At 43.5% G+C, this 21,056-nt stretch overlaps 1 long non-coding RNA gene across 2 annotated transcripts in view; it reads right to left on the bottom strand.

Moving 5' to 3' along the window:
• Positions 1-9,712: 9,712 nt before the first annotated feature.
• LOC309360341 overlaps positions 9,713-21,056 on the bottom strand; it is a 29,413-nt gene continuing 18,069 nt past the window's right edge. Inside the window, exons 4-9 of one of the 2 annotated variants that reach the window (XR_014164011.1) lie at positions 20,766-20,918; positions 18,803-18,972; positions 15,106-15,161; positions 14,799-14,996; positions 11,923-12,053; positions 9,713-10,353 (exon numbers count right to left, since the gene is read on the bottom strand). This is a non-coding gene — a long non-coding RNA (uncharacterized lncRNA). Of the gene's footprint in view, positions 10,354-11,749; positions 12,054-14,798; positions 14,997-15,105; positions 15,162-18,802; positions 18,973-20,765; positions 20,919-21,056 lie in introns of those variants that run through there. The other variant, XR_014164012.1, reaches the window with a different exon arrangement.

The following is a 21,056-nucleotide window of genomic DNA, read 5'->3' as shown; positions in this document are numbered from 1 at the left end:
ATTAATATGATGCTCGTTGACAGCAAAGAGATGTAAAAACCAGTTGGCTCTGTAGGGTCCCCCCCCTTTAATGCATGTTTATGAATGGGGAAAGCAGGAAGATACCAATTAGAAACACCAGGTTCAATTTATTCAACAGAGGGGGGAAATTTTAGAAAGGATTAGTAGAGAAAGGAGAGCAGGGAAATGAGAACAACCCATGTCAAGCTCAGATGGAAGGCAGACCTGGCCAGCCTAGCTGCTATCTCAACAATGAGAAGGCCGGCTGCTCTTTTCCTTTTCCTTTTTCAAAATGTTCTCATGTTCTCATTAGAGATGCATGTTCCTGGTGCCTCTCAGCCATAGCCCACAGAGGGGAAGGGAAGGAACCATTGAGAAAATTCTTAGCTCTGCTCTATGCCTCCATTAAACGTTAGCACATTTACGACCAGGGGACTAAGACACCCAGAGCTCTTGGATTCCTTTAAAGTCACAGCTGGGCAGCTACGGGCATCTTTCCGCAAGCTACAGGAAATGAAGCCTGCCTGTTAAAAGAAAAGTGCAATATTTTCACTTAGCTCGCATGCTGCCGTGCTGAAGGGTCACATTTAATCGCTAGCAACCCAGTCCCGAAATGAAGTGTGATGGAAATTGCTCAGCACCTCGATGCTTTCACCTAGCCTCTCTTTCCACCAATCACCCATCCTGTAGAAACCCAGAGGGGTTGCAAGCACACTTCCCCCTCCTTGTGAATGTTTAATCAGGTGCGAGAAGCACCAAAAGGAAATTGAAATCTGCGCAAACTCAAGGGAGACGTGAGCAGAAATGGAACACCAATAACTTGCGCCGCTTCCCCTGGGGTCGAACCCCAAGGAAGCACGCGAGACATTTATCAATGCAGGAAGGGATAACCAGGAGCCCCGTGGACCAAATTCAGCCCCCAAACCATTTTCTCTGGTTTCAGGTGCCCCAACATGTCATTTGCCTATCATTTCACACAATTCTGTGTCCAGGTCAGCTGTTTACCAGCTCCATTTGGTACCCAGGCTGAGACCCTACCTGCCCGCGGACTGTCTCACCAGAGTGGTGCATGCCCTGGTTATCTCCTGCTTGGACTACTGCAATGCACTCTATGTGGGGCTACCTTTGAAGGTGACTCAGAAACTGCAATTAATCCAGAATGTGGCAGCTAAACTGGTGACTGGGAGTGGTAGCTGAGACCATATAACACTGGTCCTGAAAGATCATTGGCTCCCAGTATGTTTCCGAGCACAATTCAAAGTATTGGTGCTGACCTTTAAAGCCCTAAACAGCCTCAGTCCTGTATACCTTAAGGAGCATCTCCACCCCCATTGTTCAGCCCAGACACTGAGGTCCAGCGCCGAGGGTCTTCTGGCGGTTCCCTCACTGTGAGAAGTGAGGTTACAGGGAACCAGGCAGAGGGTCTTCTCGGTAGTGGCACCTGCCTTGTGGAATGCCCTCCCAGCAGATGTCAAGGCAATAATCAACTATTCTACTTTTAAAAGACAGCTGAAGGTGGCCCTGTTTAGGGAAGTTTTTAATGTATGATGCTGTATTGTTTTTAATATTCGGTTGGAAGCCGCCCAGCGTTGCTGGGGAAACCCAGCCAGATGGGCGGGGTATAAGTATATTTTTTATTATTTAACAAGATATAAGTGTCCACACATATTTGCATGTAATGCTATGCTGGGGTCCATTAACTGTGAAGATTTTACAGCTAGGAGGAGGACTATATTAGGAAAACTCATGGTTCGTGATAGAGGGATACCCACACTGGTATCTGAAGAAGTGTGCATGCACATGAAAGCTTATACCAAGAACAAAATTAGTTGGTTTCTAAGTTGCTACTGAACAAATTCTTTTATTTTTTATATATATTTCGACTCCGTCATACCAACACGGCTACCTACCTGAATCTATAATTTTTATACAACTTTAAGAATCAGGGCTCCCTCCACAAAGAATCATAGAATTCTAGAGTTGGAAGGACCTAGTCCAGCCCCTTGCAATGCAGGAATCTTAACACCCGGTCCCCCATCCAGTTTGAAACCAGACCAGACCCTGTTTAGCTTTGCAAACGTGCAAACAGTTTCAGCACTACGCCAATCCTGGGAACTGTAGTTTGCTAAGGGTGTTGAGAATGGCTGGTAGACTCCTGCTATCATCCTCACACAACTGCAATTTGCAGAATCACCCCAGAAAGAAGAACTTATTGTTCAAGCTGGTTGTGGTGTGGATGTGCCATTTGTCGGTTTTTGCAGCAAAAGGTGCTTCTGAATTTGCTGGGTTGGAAACACGAACCATGGGGTCTTGTAATGCTAATGAGCTTCTGTTATGTGAAAACAAGCAAATAAAAACGAGTGAGACTCATTGGTTAGGACAAAGGCAGAAAATGTGCCTGATCGTGTACCCTCCTGTTCTGGCTCAGTGAACAAAGGAAAGGATCAATTTGCCTAAGTCCCTGTAAGTCCTCCATCACAAAGCTAGCATGCTGAGAAAAGAAGAAGAGTTTGGATTTGATATCCCGCCTTTCACTCCCTTTAAGGAGTCTCAAAGCGGCTAACAATCTCCTTTCCCTTCCTCCCCCACAACAAACACTCTGTGAGGTGAGTGGGGCTGAGAGACTTCAAAGAAGTGTGACTGGCCCAAGGTCACCCAGCAGCTGCATGTGGAGGAGCGGAGACGCGAACCCGGTTCCCCAGATTACAAGACTACCGCTCTTAACCACTACACCACACTGGCTCTCTACACCACACTGGCTCTCTCTCACTGGCTCTCCGAAGAAAAACCTTTGGAGACCACAATCCTTGTTCCCCTGAAGTGCCGTGGAAAATCCTGAGCTAATAAATAAAGCCTGATTCCCAGTGCAGGCGAGTGGCTAAAAGCAGCATTCCTGAGCCAGAAAGTTAATGAAGAAGGGAAGCACTGCAAAATTAATATTATCTTCCAGGTCCCGTTGCAAGTGCCGATTTTGAAGTATAAAGCTCTTTATGATAGAAAGATCTTCTGGAATGCCTCTCTTCATATTAACCTGCCCAGATTCTTAGATCATCATCTGAGGCCAGGCAATTCTTCAAGGGAAACTTAGAGGAAGATAAGACAGGACTATTTCAGTTGCGGATGAATCTGTGGGAAAATCTCCCCAGTGGGGGCTGCACAGTACTTTCACTGATATCTTTTCAGAAGATTCACACACACACCTCAGACTTCATAAGGACTAGTATGATGGTTAAGTCACTTGGAGGCCTCTACGATACAAGAGGATAGCAAGTCTAATAAATGATGCCAATGATGACAGTGATAGTGTAAAATGCAAATTTCTGTGTCATGATCGAATTCTCTCTTATAAATAAAAAGGAATAAGGACAAACTCACACAGTGAAAAGCAGACTTTTTTTTTAAGTCCAGTTTGGCAATCAACTCACAATGAGCATTAAACATCATCAAACACTCATCTGAGATACAGGTATTCGGCATCATGGCACACTATTCAGATGACTGATACACACACATTTAAGCAATATGACACATTTTAATGACCAGAAATTAATAGCCACATGTGTACTGACTAATGCTTTTGTCTGTTACTAATTCACTGGTCTTAATAGAGTGACTCATGGAATTTGTAAGAGTTAAAATGAGTCATGAATCCCGCATAACTAAACCACCCTATTTCCTTACACAGGATTCCTGCCTACCGGCACAATCCAATTAAAGTTTAGTACCTTGAAGTCCAATGATTTAAACAGAAGTTTCAAAAGGGCTTAGATTCCCACTATTGAACTCAAAGGCCCTTAAATGTGCTTAACTTTGATTGGTGTGTGCGTTTGCATCTGATAGATGGTGATAATTCATACCACATTAAGACATTTTATGGTGAATAGCTGGTTCACATTCATATCTTTTCTCCCTACCTTAAGCTTAGATAGTTCAGGTTTTTGCTCGATAGCCTTACAAATGTCCTTTTTCACTTCCCTTCCTACACTTGATTTATTTTCTGATGAGATGCTAAGTGCATCTCAGGGGTTTCTGTGTTTGTGCTTTGCATATGCAACGGCCTCACATCTGGATCTGGACCCAAGAAAACCATCGGCTGAAGCTCTTTGTTTTAGTTTTCTAACCAAATGGCCCACGACTGCCTTTTGAGGTTGTCCCTCTCCACCTCCAAGCGAAACAACACTTTCAGCCAATAGAGAAGCTAGAAAGTTTAACAAAGAGCAGCACGTCACATGACGCCGGGGGGGGGGCAAAATGAAAACAGAATGTTTCCCTCTTCAAAGGCCCGTGCTGCAAGAGAGACGTCTTGCAATCCAGATGTTCCAACCTCTTCCACCCCCCTCCCGGACTTTCTGGGATATGAATAACGCCACAAGCCCTTTGCTCAAACGAAAGACGAAAGGTACCTCCAGACATGCGGCTGGGGAGAGGGGGTGGGAAATCATTTCTGGAGAGAGAATGGAAAAAGAACGGTGGAAGGGAGGAGAAGAGGTACGAACAAGGAGATTCCTGCCAGCGTGTCAGTCCTTTTCTTCATCGCCTCTGCCAATTTGCATTTCATAACATGATGAGCTACAGAAGGCCATGAACTGGCACAGTTTCTTCATCCCCTTGCGAGGAGGCTGGACGCAAAGGCCTCACATCTAAATTCCCCATTGCTGTCATGCCGCTTTTTTGCCAGAATAGACGTTTTCCTTATTCTAATTCCTTAAAAAAATAAAAAATAAATCTTACTGATTTTTCACCCATAAAAAACCTTTGAAAAATTTCAACATAGACCTTTATTCAGCTGGATTTGTTCAGCCAGCCACATATGTGTCTTGTTTTCCTTTGCAGAGAATGCCCTTCAATAAAAGAGGCAGGAGACCAATTAAAACTGGGGGGGGGGGGGGAATTGAGGATTTTAGAGAATTGTTAATGGATTTGTTGCAGTATCACCAATTAAATGATGTTTTTAAGGTTGACAGAAAGAAAGGTTTTGACACGAAATCAAGGTTTGATATTGATCTGTTGGAAAACCACGTGAAAGTCTTATTAAAAATGTACAAATTACTTTTAGAATGGCATACAAAAGATGAAGAAGTTAAGACGGTGGTGATACATAGGTGAAACATAGGTGATACATAGGGCTAGAAACTTTGGCTATAATATCCAACTTTCATCTTGGGAAAAATTATGGGAAAAGGAAATAAAATTTACTGCATGCTGTTTGCTGAAAATGATGTACCATTGGTATCTATCACCGAGTAAAATTGCCAAAATGTACAAAACAAGTTCTAAATTGTGTTGGAAATGTAAAGAGAAAGAGGGCACTTTTTACCATATATGGTGGGCATGTACATTGGTATAGTCTTTCTGGGAAATGATATATAATGAATTAAAGAAAATGTTTTAAAATACATTTGTTAAAAAAAACCAGAAGCCTTTTTACTAGGCATTATAGGTGAAGCGTTTCCAAGAGAAAATTAAATACTTTTTATGTATGCAACAATGGCAGTGAGAATGCTACTAGCCCAGAGATGGAAGGAAGGAGAAATACCAACAAAAGAAGAATGGCAGACAAAATTGATGGAATATGCAGAAATGGTGAAAATTATGGGGAAGATCCAAAACCAGGAAGATCAAGTTTTTTCTAAAGACTGGAGTAAATTTGTAATTTACTTAAAAGACCACTGTAAACAGTTAAAATCTTTGGTGGGGATGTAAGGACATTTGTAATGTTTTTATAGGAGGAAAACAAAACAAAAAAAATATTCTGAATGAAACAGTGGATGTATGATTTTTGTGGTTCATGCTGTGGCCACAGACATGATATGTGATTTGACGGTGAGTTTGGGGTAGCCCAATACAAAAATCATGAGAATCCATGTGGACCCGTGCTTTGTAACCACATTTTTGTGCCATTGCAGCCCCACGAAACAGTGGATGTGTGATTTTTTTGGTGCAGGCTATAGTCATGGACATGGTATGTGATCTGATGGTGAAATTGGGGTGACCCAATGCAAAAATCCTGAGGATCCATGTGCTTTTACCTCTCCCTCTCTAGTGTCCCTTATCTCCCTCCCAATCGCTTGCAGATCAGCTGCTCAGCGGCTTCATTTCAACACCCCCTTCCTTCTTTCTTAAAAAAACAAAAACACAATCTGCTTTTTGCCCCCGGGCAATTCGGCTCCAAGGACCATGCATTCGCTCCATAAGACGCACAGACGTTTCCCCTTACTTTTTAGGAGGAAAAAAGTGCGTCTTATGGAGCAAAAAATACAGTACTTTATTAAAGTACTGTACTGTAAAGTCCTCAAGGAATGTTTCGTCACTTTTGTCTCCAATCTTTGCTGTTAATCTTGCCAGTTCCACATACGCCATTGTTTTCAAAAGTCATTCTTTCCTTGTTCTAAAGGTTCTTGCCTTTCTCCTGGAGCTTGGATGAGGAAGACACGGGAGAAGGGTAGGAAAGAGGGCCCCCCAGCTGTCTTTTCTCAGTGCAACAGCTCCAGGTCTAAACGTCAGGCAACCGTATTTCATTTGCTGACGGTCGTTGTCTGCATCTATCATGTTTTTAATATTCTGTTGGGAGCCGCCCAGAGTGGCTGGGGGAACCCAGATAGATGGGCGGCATACAAATAATACTGCATCTTCACTTGAAAACTGGCAAGACTGATCTGAGAGGCCAGCATTATGTTCACATTTCTTCATTTCTTTTTCTCCGTGAGAAAATTCAAAACATATGTTCTTATCCATTAAACAGCACATATGTGAATGGTTATTAACAAATCCATTGATTCTAATTTACTGTCTTATATGACGGGGGTGGGGGTGGGATCATGCATCTAAGCTGTAAAATGGGCTACAAATGCAATAAAAACAAAGGTATTTAAAAGTTGGTCAAATGGCAAAGGGGCACTTTACCTGCATCTATGACCACTTTTGTCTATCCAAGGCCAACCCTGGGAACATGAATCTATGGCACGGACGATCCATTTAGCACCACTGTGAGCACATACATGTGTGCTGTGAACCAGCACAAAGCCAGCATTGCACAACTGGTGCAATGTGAGGTTAGCTGAAGCCAGGAGAATCCTGATAAATTGACTTTATACCTTGTGGTTTCATCTCAACCAAACGTATGGTCCTAAAATGAAATGGCTAATCTTTCTGCAGCAAAGTTTGTTTGTTTTCAACTGAGGGTGCCAATAATATGTGTTCATGGAATGAGGCTGCCCAACAAGAGAAATTATGGTGGAGGGACACCGAGAAATTCTGTGGATGCCTGGGAAATCTCAAAGCTTGATGGAGCTGCCCACATGCAAATGAGCAGGATTTGGCTCCCAGCAAAGGTGTCAGAGACTGAATGCAGGCAGAACAGAACTGCAGCTGTGGAAGGAAAGCAAACATACTGGATGTTAAATAACAGCGATGAGTGGAAGGCAGCAACCAGCTGCCCCTTTCTTCCTGACTCAGGAAAGAAAACAGCACTGAAACACTCAGGTCACAGGCAAGAGGAGAAAAGTAGTGTTATATTAGGGTACAAACTGGCCCTAATTTAAGCAACTGACTAGGAAGGGGAATGGACCCTTTAGAAAGGAAATGAATGATTGAAAGCAGGAAAACCAGACCCTATAAATCTTGTCTAAGCGAATGTCTGCGCAGGAAACTCCTGGTTCACTGTTCTACCTTACAACCAGAAGTACATTACGCTGAACTAGAGGAAAGAAGGTAACAGAATATTGTGGGGTTTGAGTATGTTCAAAGCGTAAGCTCTTGCTGTTCATTCCAAGTCCCTGCTAGAGTTGCACCAAAATCATGAGTGCTAACCTCTTGGGTTCTTCTTCTTCTTCTTCTTCTTCTTCTTCTTCTTCTTCTTCTTCTTCTTCTTCTTCTTCATAGTCGAGGAAGATTGTCTTCCACGAACACAGTTTTAACAGTGAATCTGTAAGTGACTGTGGGGGCCCACAATCTTTCAAGGAGTTGGAGATGGAGTTTATAAGTGGTCCATGTTTCACAAGTACACAGTAAAATTAATAGTACAACAGCTTTGTAAGCAAGCATTTTGGTTTCCCTGCAAATGTCCCAGTCCTCAAACACTCTGCACTTCAATTGGGAGAAAGCTGCACTCGCAGAGCTCAGGCATTGCTGGATTTCGGCATCATTGCCGGCCCTTGTTTCCAACATTACACCATTAAGTTGGATTTGTGGTGCTGCAAAGAGGTTGTTTTGTGTTTGTTGATGCAGCACATTGGTTTTTTGGATACTGAGCAATAGGCCAAGCTTTCCGTAAGCTTCTTTGAAGATATTTAGGATGCTCTGGAGGTCATCCTCCGAGTGCGCACACACTACGTTGTCATCAGCATAAAGAAGCCCTATGACACTCCTTTGCTATTTCCTATTGATGCAAACACATATTGATACCCTTCCTTTCCGTCTAAAATAGATACCTCATTTCCCAAGAAATAAAGAGAAAACTTGTCTTGAAGGTTCTTATACATGTGACAATATATGCTCTATTTTAAAGATGGGTGGAATCATTTGCTTTTTCAATTACTTGGATATTATGTGTACTCAGATGTCTTCCCCCTCTGATCCCTATAATATGTGAATGTAGTTGGAAATTAATGAATAAAAACGGCATTCTGAAAGAAGAAATCCCACTCAGAAGCAAGGGTCTGTTGATCTCTCTCTTAAAAGCCTCAATTTGCATGATTCCAAAAAGCTTAGCTCTTCAGAAGAGGTAATATTACCAGAACTGATGAGTTTGTTTGGACTGCTTGAGCAACATGTAATAAAGAATTCAGACCGGAGGCCTCTGTCTACTGAGTCACTGGTAATCACTACCTGTGGGAAAGCTCAAAACCATCACAAAAGGAGGTAATTCTGAACTTTTTGCTTTTTAGATCTTGTTCCCCTCGGGACAGTGGGATTTTGACTTCCCATTTAAACGGAAATCAACCAGTTTGGAAATTGCAATTCAGTCCTGTCTTCTGATCTTTTTGTTTTCACAGAATTCTCCCATCATCAAAAGAAACAAACAATGGTGTTCAGTCACATTTAAGCTTATTTGTGGATAATTCATAGCCAATTCCTGCCGGTGGGACGTTGGTTACTAATAACACAAGGACTGCTAAAACGGCAGCCCTGCGGGCATCTTTCATCTAGGAGCCACTGAGTGAGAAACGGGTGGCAGAAAGGAAGATCTGCCACTTCATTCACTCCTGTTCAGTCTTCTATGTAAGATCATTCTCATCCCATCCCTTAGGATTGATTTTGTTGATGGCTTTCACCTCCCCTTTCTGTGGGAGATTTCATGCCGTCAAACACAACTGTGTTTGCCAATAAGAAAGGGTTTAAGGACCACAGAGCTGTAAATTGTTAAAGAAGGCGCAGCTAGGCGCCTTACCTTTAAAGGTAAAGGTAAAGGGACCCCTGACAGTTAGGTCCAGTCGTGACCGACTCTGGGGTTGCGGCGCTCATCTCGCTTTATAGGCCGAGGGAGCCGGCATACAGCTTCCGGGTTATGTGGCCAGCATGACTAAGCCGCTTCTGGCGAACCAGAGCAGCGCATGGAAATGCTGTTTACTTTCCCACCGGAGCAGTACCTATTTATCTACTTGCACTTTGACGTGCTTTCGAACTGCTAGGTTGGCAGGAGCTTTACCTTTAGGGAGGAAGTGTTGTTTGTTTCCGGTTCCTCTCTCATCTCTCCCCCCACCCCCCACCCCGCTTTGAACCGTGTAAGCTGAGCACACGGCTGGGACCTCAGACTCAGACCACGTGTCTGAGACCAACCTCTGTATTTTGTAACCAAGAGTATCTTGCCTGCGTTGTTTCTGCTGTAAGCATTGAACGATACATGAGTGAGATGCCTATGGCTACTGTAAGTAAACCATTTAAACTTACTTAAGTTTGTGATCTATTTGAGAGGAGTAAAGGCAGGAGAAGCAGCGTTTTAAGCCCTTAACACTGGAACGTTAAAGGTCTAACAATCTATATTTCCCGTGCCTTGCTGCATAGATCTGTGTTTTACACTCAGCTGGGAGCTGTTTTGGCTGAAGAGTGAGTCAAGCCCTGCATGGTTACTTGAATTCAGGCAGGCAGCCATTTCTTCTTTGTACTTCCCCACGCACGTGGGACTTCAGGATTAACTGGTATTCCCCAGTTATTTCCCAGCATTTTCCAGGGCACTGCTGAGTCTAGAATTTTGGGACCGGGTAGCCAAGCTTTATAATGGCCTGCCTCCATCGCCCTGGAATTTCCTGTGATGAAGTGTGAGCCACCATCTATCCTAGAAAAAAGGGTGTTTTTCCTCTTCACCACTCATGGTTTTAGAGTTCTGAGAATGAGTTGGAATCCCAAGTGCCTACACTATAAAAAGACGGGAAATTACTATAGTCCAGTACTAATGGAAAATATAAGACCGGTGCATCTTTATCAGATCTTTGTAAATAGTAATTACTCTCCTTGCAGGGTATTACTGTGAATGATTTCCTAGTGGAACAATAATTGTGGAGGAACATTCAGTACATTTCCTTCTGTATGGAGAGTAGATGTCTGCACAAAAAATAATCAAAGGCAACTTTTGAAGTTGCTATGTTGCAAAACAGGTCATAGCAGCACAGAATCCTAAATGGATCAATGCCTTTGTTCTTTAGGGATCACTTCCTTTCCCATCAGTCCCCATCACATGTGGCTATATTGATTTATTTACGACAGTCATATGTCACCATCAACTACATTGATCTCTAGATAAGTTACTTACAGTATTAATAAAAGATTAAAATACAAATATCAGCTGCAAAACAACAAAAACAGCAAGCTTAAGCCATTTCTGGCATGCAAAAAGGGAAAGAAACAGATCTCATAAGTGCCCCCAAAGGGACAGGATCTTTATTTGCCCAGGCAGACACATTATGTGACCCCTGAGAGAAGCAAAATAAGCAGACTGTATAACAGTGATAGAGTAAAATCAGGCCAAATCTTCATTGACAACAACAGTGGGCAGGGCATGGGTTGGCATGGCATTGGAGCCAGGATCAGTTGATCATTCTAGAATGTTAATGGAATGGATCCACTGGGTTTGGACCGCTTCAAGCTTGTGAGGTGGGAGTCAACCAAGGTTGAACGTTGCCGTGGTGCAAGCCAAGCAAGCTCTCACTGGGTGACCCAGGTGCAGATTCCTACCAGGCCGATACCTCAAGCCTGGGGGTGCTGTGGTCAATCCTTCTCTCAGGTCCCTTATGGGGCCCCCCCATACTATGTTGATCCTGCCCAATACCATTTTCACCCTTGTACAAACGTCATTTGCCTAACAAAGGAAGGCCATAATTTCACTGAGGGAAAGGCGGGGGGGGGATGACCCAATGAGGTCAACCAGCGACCCAAAATTGCTCAGTGAAGCCTCTATCCTGTGGGTGGGAAGGCAGGAAGCTCTCAAGCAAAATAGCCATGAGTTCTAGGGGAAGCAGCCTTATATAGGTTTTCACCTCCCCTTTGCAAGGGCTCATGGGACAGCTTTTTCCCATGAACCCATCACACAGAGAAGATACTGGGCAAAACCTTGCCCAGTATTTTGCTACAATCCATGGACCACAGCGCCACCAGGCAAAGGCATCCCACATTTACTGGGCACGAAAGAGGTTTATACAATGCGCCCAATGCATTTAAAAGGTAATTATCTAATATTTTTCTACTTATCTAATGTGCTCAACCACACAGTTTAAAAACTTAGAATGTATTATAATAAAAATTCTAGAGCTTCAGGTATCTCATGAAAAACCTTTAATTAAACTAGAAGTAGCCACAATGCACAAAGATTTGAAAATAATAAAAACCAAGGACTGCTTCTTAGATCACCGAGATCAGTTGTTGGTTGCCATTTTCAAAGGCAACACATCTGACTTCTTGATAAAGTCCTCTATATAATATTATACTCACAAAGACACGCATTGATAAACATTCCCAATGGCTGCTCTCTAAATCAGAAACTTCCTCTCCTTCACAACTGCATTCGAGTCAAAGCCTGGACATACATATTGTAGAAGCTGTGTAAACGTTTTAGCGGGTTTCTATTAAAAGGCAGAAATGGGGAGATTATGGAAGGGATTCAATGTCACACTAAGTTCCGTCAGCGCAAGGATTTCAGCTTGCCAGACAGAATGCTGCCCCTCATCCTCCCCCCAATATGCTGTTTTGGGGGTTCTCTTGACCACCACCACTGAGTCAATTTTGGGGACACTGCCGAAGTGAGAATCCTCATTGTGCAAGCACAAAACTTTGCACAGGGCTTCCGCTGATGGGACGCCTTAAGTGAATCCCACTCTATTTATTTATTTAGTGAATTATTATCTCACCTTCTGGCCTTTAACAGGGGCTGAAAAGCAGCTCTCAAAACATTTAAAAATCAAAGGGGCAACCTATTCTCACACATGCACAGCTGCAAATCCCGGGAGAAACTGGTATGTGGCTCAGAGGAATTGTCTTTTCCCCCTTCCCAGCTGGTCCTCAGCATGTGTTTGTTGCTCCATTCATTTACAATATCAAAGGGGGGAATGGCTTCGTTACTCATTTGGTAAAATCACATTTAGTTCATTACTCATTTGTTTCTGCTTATTTTTTTCCGTTTCATGTTATTTTTGCTACCTGCTGCTTTCAATAGGGGACCAGGCTGCCAGGGCAAAAGGACCTTACTGCCCACATCCATTTCCCAGAGCTCAGAGGGTTTAAGTTGCCAAAACATCCCAGTGATGTGGCTTTGCTCTATTATAGTCTGTGGGCAATTTAAGCACCCTTTTCTGGGGTAGAGGGTTTGGGGATCCCTCACCAACACCTGAATTTATACCAGAGGGATTATGAAACCAGACAGAATGATAGTCCCCCGTTCTCCCCAAAGTTCTCATGACCACCAACACCCACCCAATTTTAGGGGCACTGGGAGGTACCCAACTTTTGCAACACTATATATGGCTTGAGCTCTGACCGACACACAAACCCTTAATTTTGGCCACAAATACCAAAAGGTATTCAGCATGAGAAATCAGGGGTGTTGTTAGGCGATGGCTCAGAGGGGCCCAGGTCATCTGCATCTGTCTCTCCCCCCGCCCCACCCCCCACTTTTGAAAACTTAACACGCTTTTCCAAATCTTGTTTATAAGGTGGGCGGCATCACCCCTGTCACACACAGTCTTAAATTCCCAGAAGCATCTCTATACATGTAAACCAGCACGTGCAAATTTTAGGCATCTTTCCGCCACATGGGTTTGTGCCCCAGGCAAGAACCAAGGAACGTCCCTGGGGGGAAATGCTGTCCGAATCTACTTTGGTTACCCAGAGAGATATTGCTGTCTTGTGAAGAAGGCACAACAACACAGGGCCTATCAAACCTCCTATTATTCTGGAGGTGGTTGGAGGATGGATAGTGGCCAACAGATTGAGGTTGAATCCTGACAAGACAGAAGTATTGTTTTGGGGGGACAGGGGGCGGGCAGGTGTGTGGGACTCTCTGGTCCTGAATGGGGTAACTGTGCCCCTGAAGGACCAGTTGCGCAGCCTGGGAGTCATTTTGGACTCACAGCTGTCCATGGAGGCACAGGTCAAATCTGTGTCCAGAGCAGCTGTTTATCAGCTCCATCTGGTACACAGGCTGAGACCCTACCTGCCCGCAGACTGTCTTCCCAGAGTGGTGCATGCTCTGGTTATCTCCCGCTTGGACTACTGCAACACACTCTATGTGGAGCTACCTTTGAAGGTAAAACAGAAACTACAACTAATCCAGAATGCAGCAGGTAGACTGGTGACTGGGAGCGGCCGCCGAGACCATATAACACCGGTCTTGAAAGACCTACATTGGCTCCCAGTACGTTTCTGAGCACAATTCAAAGTCTTGGTGCTGACCTTTAAAGCCCTAAATGGCCGTGGCCCAGTATACCTGAAGGAGCATCTCCACCCCCACTGTTCAGCTCAGACACTGAGGTCCTCCTTCCAGGGTCTTCTGCTGGTTCCCTCACTGTGAGAAGTGAGGTTACAGGGAACCAGGCAGAGGCCCTTCTCGGTAGTGGTGCCCGAGTGGTTCCCTATGGATCGCCCTCCCATCAGATGTCAAGGAGATAAACAACTACCTGACTTTTAGAGGGCATCTGAAAGCAGCCCTGTTTCCAGAGGTTTTTAACATTTGTTGTTTTATTGTGTTTTTAATATTCTGTTGAGAGCTGCCCAGAATGGCTGGGGAGGCCTGGCCAGACAGGCGAGGTATAAGTAATAAATTATTATTATTATTATTATTATTATTATTATTATTATTATTATTATTATTATCATCTAACTTAAGGTCCTGCCATACAAGAAAGCCCCATTGACTCAGCAAGTGTGCAAACAGTGAGCCGCCCTCAATGGCTGCTCTGAGAAGGCAGCAGAATTAATTGGGGAGGTCGCCCGTATATTTGTTTAGGGGAAAATGTTTGTTTCGAACACCTCGTCAGCAGGGATGTCATGGTTTTAATGAGCCACTAGTTTACTACGCTGTGGCGTGGGGGTGCGCGAGGGTCCTTGCCAGGAATAGGGCAGCCTCTGTACAATCCCAGGGTTTAATTAAGGAGATGGAGCATTGGATTCTTTCAGCCAAGTCTTGTGTAATTCCATCCGCTCTGAACTCAACAGGACAGGAAGCTCTTGACAGGGCACTTGGGGCCTACATCTGGAAACAACATGTTTCAAAGCTTCGAGAGAGGGGGGGAAGGGGGGAGAAAGAGGGGGGAATAACAAGCAACGAGGGACAAGGGAGCAATGGAAAGATCTGGGTAGGAAGGCAAACTCACCAAACAATGGGCGTTTCTTTGAAAGAAGCATTTCTGGGGTGCATAATTGGTACTGCTGGATAAAATGTTTATCTAGGGGACGGGGAAAAGAGAGACAGGGGTTCGTATTCCTACAGTAGTTGAAAAGGTTCATGCATCCAGGGCTGGCTTCTATCATGATTGGGAACAGGCCAGTCCTTTGTTCGTTGCTACTCCAGCCTGTAAAGAAAAAAAGCAGGCAAGCAGACACTTTTTCAGTCATGAAAGGTTGGCTTGGTCCCAGAGGATGTTTGAGAGCTACAACCTCCATCCTGCCTGCAATATCTACAGGTTTTTGTGGCTGTTGCTCTTCGCTTGCTCTAAGTTCTGCTGGCTCCAATCTCCCTAGAAATATAATGCTCACATTTCGTACTCTTCGATTGGTGGCTTCCATACTACAAATCTCACAATTCTACATGCACTCGCCTAGGAGAAAATCTCACGTTACTTCTGAGTAGACATGCTTAAGTTTGTGCTCTAAAATGTTAAGTTCTTGGCCATCCTTCATTAACGTGAGTTCTATAATGAGTTCTGGATAAACCTCCTTTGTGTCAATTCAGCTTTCTACAATACAGAGGATCAACCTATTAAAAACATTTACCCCTGACTTAATTGGTTTTATTTTCTCTTTTCTGGTTTTCCCTTGGTCAACAACTACAGTGGGCATTTTGTGGGGAACTGTAAGCAGAGCCAACAGTCGTCGATGTTTATAGTGAAGTATATTGTCTCCCTGCTTATTTAACTTATATGCAGAATTCATCATGCAAAAGGCTGGACTGGATGAATTCCAAGCCGGAATTAAGTTTGCCGGAAGAAAGATCAACAACCTCAGATATGCAGATGAGACAACTCTGATGGCAGAAAGTGAGGAGGAATTAAAGAACCTCTTAATGAGGGTGAAAGAGGAGAGCACAAAATATGATCTGAAGCTCAACATCAAAAAAACTAAGATCGTGGCCACTGGTCCCATCACCTCCTGGCAAATAGAAGGGGAAGATTTTACTTTCTTGGGCTCCATGATCACTGCAGATGGTGACAGCAGTCATGAAATTAAAAGACGCCTGCTCCTTGGGAGAAAAGCAATGGGAAACCTAGACAGCATCTTAAAAAGCAGAGACATCTTGTAAAATTGAGGAGTGTTGAGATGCCAAGGGGTAAGAAGTAGAGAAATACAGCGGTAACTATTAAGTTTAAGGAAATCTAATGAAAGGGAATCAACAGATAATCTGATCAAAGGGTTGCTAAAGAACTTTGGAATAAGGATGCAGCGAAAGGGAGGTATGGGGAAGTCGGTATATGTTTAATGTTGTGTATGTTGTTGTTTTGTAATCTGTTTGTTTTTTATTATGTGTTTGAAAAATCAATAAAAATTCTTTTTTAAAAAAATAAAAATAAAAAGCAGAGACATCACCGTGCTGACAAAGGTCTGTATAGTTAAAGCTATGGTTTTCCCAGTAGTGATGTATGGAAGTGAGAGCTGGACCATAAAAAAAGCTGATCGCAGAAGAATTGATGCTTTTGAATTATGGTGCTGGAGGAGACTCTTGAGAGTCCCATAGACTGCAAGAAGATCAAACCTCTGCATTCTGAAGGAAATCAGCCCTGAGCACTACTGGAAGGACAGATCCTGAAGGTGAGGCTCCAAGACTTTGGCCACCTCATGAGAAGAGAAGACTCCCTGGAAAAGACCCTGATGTTGGTAAAGATGGAGGGCGCAAGGAGAAGGGGATGAAAGAGGATGAGATGGTTGGACAGTGTTCTCGAAGCTACCAGCATGAGTTTGACCGAGCTGTGGGAGGCAGTGGAAGACAGGAGTGCCTGGCGTGCTCTGGTCCATGGGGTCATGAAGAGTCGGACATGACTAAACAACAACAAAATATGCCAGAGAAGGGACAGCGCCACCAGTTTTAACTGATTGTGTATATTTGATTTTCTTCTTCTGAGTTGTGATATCGCATTCTCCGATGCATCATAGTGGCAAGCCAGAAAAGTGTCCGTGGTCCAGACAAGCCTTGCAATGGTGGTCAACAAATTGCTATGCAAATAGGGCTTAGCATGTGGCATTCCTGCTGATGTTTCACCTCCAATCTGTTTCACATTTGAAAACCATATGGCACCTATCATTTCGCTCCCATCACCCCCTTAACTCTCCTTTGACCCTCACAGACCTTCACTGTAGAGAACCATTTGTTTAAAAGCAGGCGGTGGGGGTGGGAAGAGGTCAGGATTAGATTTCTGTCTGTTGTCAATTAAATCATATACCTAGCACTAACCAGACATTGCTAGGATACGTCGCTACGAAGCGGTGCTTCTCCACAAAGACAGAGAGAAACCATCGCCCTGCATCCAACCTGCTCCGCAAATCTTTCCCATCCCTCTGGCCTCATTTGCGTGTTGAAATTTGTGAGGACTGCATTATCCTCCCTTCACCTCGTTATCCTGGCGAAATGCATTCCCCGGTTCCACTGTCTGCAAGGTCACACAAGGGGATTTCGGAAGGCTTGTGATTCCAGTGGATGGGGTACCACAGACCAGGGCAAAAGAGCATCTTCGATTCCAAAACAGTAGCTGTACTGAGAGTGCACCCCTTCGATCTGCAGGTGGTGGGCCAAATGGCTTGGAGACCCTCAATGGATATAAATAAATAAACAATCCTGCACATTATAATGCTAGAGAGATTTTCTTTTAGGCAAGAAAATCTCTTCCCCCTGGATCTTGAAGGGATTTTGCTGGTAATGTGGGAATACATTCAACCATGTGATTCCCCCACCTACGTCCTGAAGTCATTCAGACCAAGAACATTTTTACCATGTGATCTAGTGTTTGTTTAGGCTAGCTCTTAGCAGAGATTGGCTCTGGGTCTCTGGACAGATTCCTTTCTGTACAGCAAATTCAAGGTTCCTTAAGTCATATTCTTCCTGTACTTTGTTTCCTCCTTTGCCTCAGGCCTTCTCCTTGCTCTACACATATTTGTCCTCAGACAACCACCATTGTCAACAAAGTTCCCGGCATTGGAGAATCATTATTTCCTATTTTTCTAGGAAAAGAGGTGCCAAAACCCACCACGGATGCCTCCCTTGTTCTCTTATAATGGCAATGGTGCCCCCCTGAGAGGTGTCAGAACTGAGTTCCAGCCAGGGGAAAAGCCCTAGTTTCAGGGGATTGTGAAGCCCACCTCAAAGCAAGCTTTACAAGCCCCCAAATTCTTCTCCAGCTCAGATTCTTCTCCCCCAAATTCTTCTCCAGCTCAGATCAAAATTAAGGCAACCTCCCCCCTCAAAAAACCCATGTTCGGTTTATACCTTTAAATCAATATCAGTCATAAATATACATCTCACTCCTAACCCCACAATACAAAAGATACTATTTCAGAAATATTACTATGGGTTCTCATTAAGAAATGCCCCCTTGAACACACCAACATTTTAAAAAATACTTCCTGTGAATTGTTAACGTTTCAAAATATAGAAACATCACTTGAGAGAGAAACACAAAAGCTTAAATTGACAGTCTGGTTTGTTTGCAGAGATAATATATGCCAATTTGGAGAAAGAAGACATGCCACTGGCTATTTAAGGAGGATTTGTCCTGATTCGTTTGTGGGAAGATTAGATAATGTCATGTCAAGCAAGTGTTATGAACCACCCTAAGATCTACAGGTATAGGTATACAAAATTAAAGAAGAAGAAGAAGAAGAAGAAGAAGAAGAAGAAGAAGAAGAAGAAGAAGAAGAAGAAGAAGAAGAAGAAGAAGAAGAAGAGTTGCCTCACTCCTTCCGGTATGAATCTCCTTGTTGTGAAAAGTCTATTCCTTTGAGAAATCACCTTTAACTGAGCAGCCTGAATTTGCCAGGATGTGGCTGAATCCGACCCAAAACCGAGGACAGCCTGGAAGTTCTCTTAACATCTAAAAACAACCAACTCAAAGACAGGGAGGCGAGCAGTTCCTTGGCACATGACATGCATTAAAAAAGGCTCTGAAATTACCTTTCTGTCTAATTTCCTGCTCACTCAAGCCCATTAAGATCTCTCTCCTTGTGGAATTTAGCTGGCATTGGATTGTTGCCTTGGAAAAGCAGGCCCGTCTTAAAAGCGCAGGTCCACCCCATTGTATCTGCACTGCTTCTCTTCTGCACCTCAGTCCCATGGTATGGCAGCTGCAAAATCAGAAGAGTCCCATTTTTCTTTCCTTGTCTTAACTCAACATTGTGCGTGGGGATACACTCAGGGGCAGATTGAGGTTTGATGAAGCCCTAAGCTACTGAAGGTAATGGGGCCCTTTATATGTCCAGCTGTCCTTTGTCAACAACAAATTGTCACTGTTTTTTGTGTTGAATATATGCTATATGGTAATTTATGGACCTAAAGGTAAAGGGACTCCTGACCATTAGGTCCAGTTGCAGACGACTCTGGGCTGGGGTTGTGGCGCTCATCTTGCTCTACTGGCCAAGGGAGCCGGTGTTTGTCTGCAGATAGCTTCCAAGTCAAGTGGCCAGCAGGACTAAGCTGCTTCTGGCGAACCAGAGCAGCGCACGGAAACGCCGTTTACCTTCCCGCCAGAGTGGTACCTATTTATCTACTTGCACTTTGGCGTGCTTTCAAACTGCTATGTGGACAGGATCAGGGACCGAGCAACAGGAGCTCACCCCATCACAGGGATTTGAACCGCCGACCTTCTGATTGGCAAGCCCTAGGCTCTGTGGTTTAGACCGCAGCACCACCCACGTCCCTTCAGTTTATGGACCTAACAGGTATCTAAAGCCATTTGCACATAAAAAAATAACGAGTCCATGCAGAATGTAGGCACCCTATATATAGAAATGAGCAAACCAGTGATATTTTAGGGAGCAGGCTAGCAGGCGGGGCCTATGACTTACATCATAGGAGCCTACATAACACAAAACACTGCTGCTGTATGTAGGTTTTATTTTATTTGTTTTTTATCTTATATTTGGGAAATGTACATCCAGATTTTTTTCATTTAAGTTTTTTTGGGGCCCCCAAGAGAGTGGGGCCCTAAGCTACAGCTTGTTTAGCTTATGCATAAATCTGGCACTGGATACACTTCTGATCAGCATTACCAGCCTGGGGAAGTAAGCTTTTAATATGCATTTGTTTCCTTGGCTGTTTGTTTTTAATGATCTATTGAATTTGGTTTTGTGTTCCTCCAGTGACCAATATGTTTCCAATGAAGCACCATCGTTGCTGTTTCCCAGAGCTGAATTTCTTGCCTATTGCCAGAGATATAATGTTAATTAATTCAATATACTTTGGAAGGGGGAGGGGCAAAGGAATACATTTCCCACATCTACATAAATGTTAACAGAATCTAAAAAAATAAGAGATGTGTCTCTTTTGATTTCTTAGTCTCATCTTATACCTGAATCAAACATTTCCTAATCTGACTGATGCTTTCAATAAGCCGAGAGGTACATCGTTATAGTTCCTATTATGTTTTTAAGTTCTTAAGTGCAGAGCCCAATTTTTAAAATGTTTTTAATGCTTTCTGTTTTATCATGTTCTTAATATTCTATTGGGAGCCGCCCAGAGTGGCTGGGAAAGCCCAGCCAGATGGGCATGGTATTATTAATAATAATAATAATAATAATAATAATAATAATAATCAATTCTAAACTTCTATCTGATTTGATAGTGCCAGAAAAAGGCTGCTCCTGGTTCAAAAGAAAGTCATTTCCCCAATTTTTCAAGTAACTGGGACAATATTCTAACGTAACCTTTGGGTTATATAAGGGTTGCGTTCATAAAAGTGAGAAGGGCTTTTCTTACCTATTAGCCAAAAATGTAATTTTTAGAGCTGTGCAGATATTTTTTAGCTCTCAAACTTTGGTTGGTTGATAGCAAAATGATACTCAGATTCCCCAAAATATATATATACTGGGAGAGAAAAATATATTTCTTCTGAATTTTTGGGAGAAGGTTGCCCACTTACCTTACTGAACTTTATTGAAAGGGCCAGAGTTTTCCATTCCCCAAGCCTGCCAAACTTGTTTGATTTGCTTTAAAAAGTTCTCATGCTGCCCGCATCAGGACCAGGCTGTCTTCTAATAGCTGTCCTTGCTTGGAAGCCATTACTCCCGAAGGTCTGTCAGGAGAGATAGCCAGCAAGAAGCAGTGAGAGATGGCTTCTTTGAAAAAAAGCGCTGAGCCCTCCAACATTTCTCCGATGAAAATAGGGACGTCCCATTCCACAACGATAATTTTACTATTGATGCCCCCACAC

This window comes from Podarcis melisellensis, assembly GCF_964234715.1.
Source record: "Podarcis melisellensis genome assembly, chromosome: 17".
NCBI classification, from domain to species: Eukaryota; Metazoa; Chordata; class Lepidosauria; order Squamata; family Lacertidae; genus Podarcis; species Podarcis melisellensis.
This window is presented reverse-complemented; position numbering and strand designations above follow the sequence as displayed.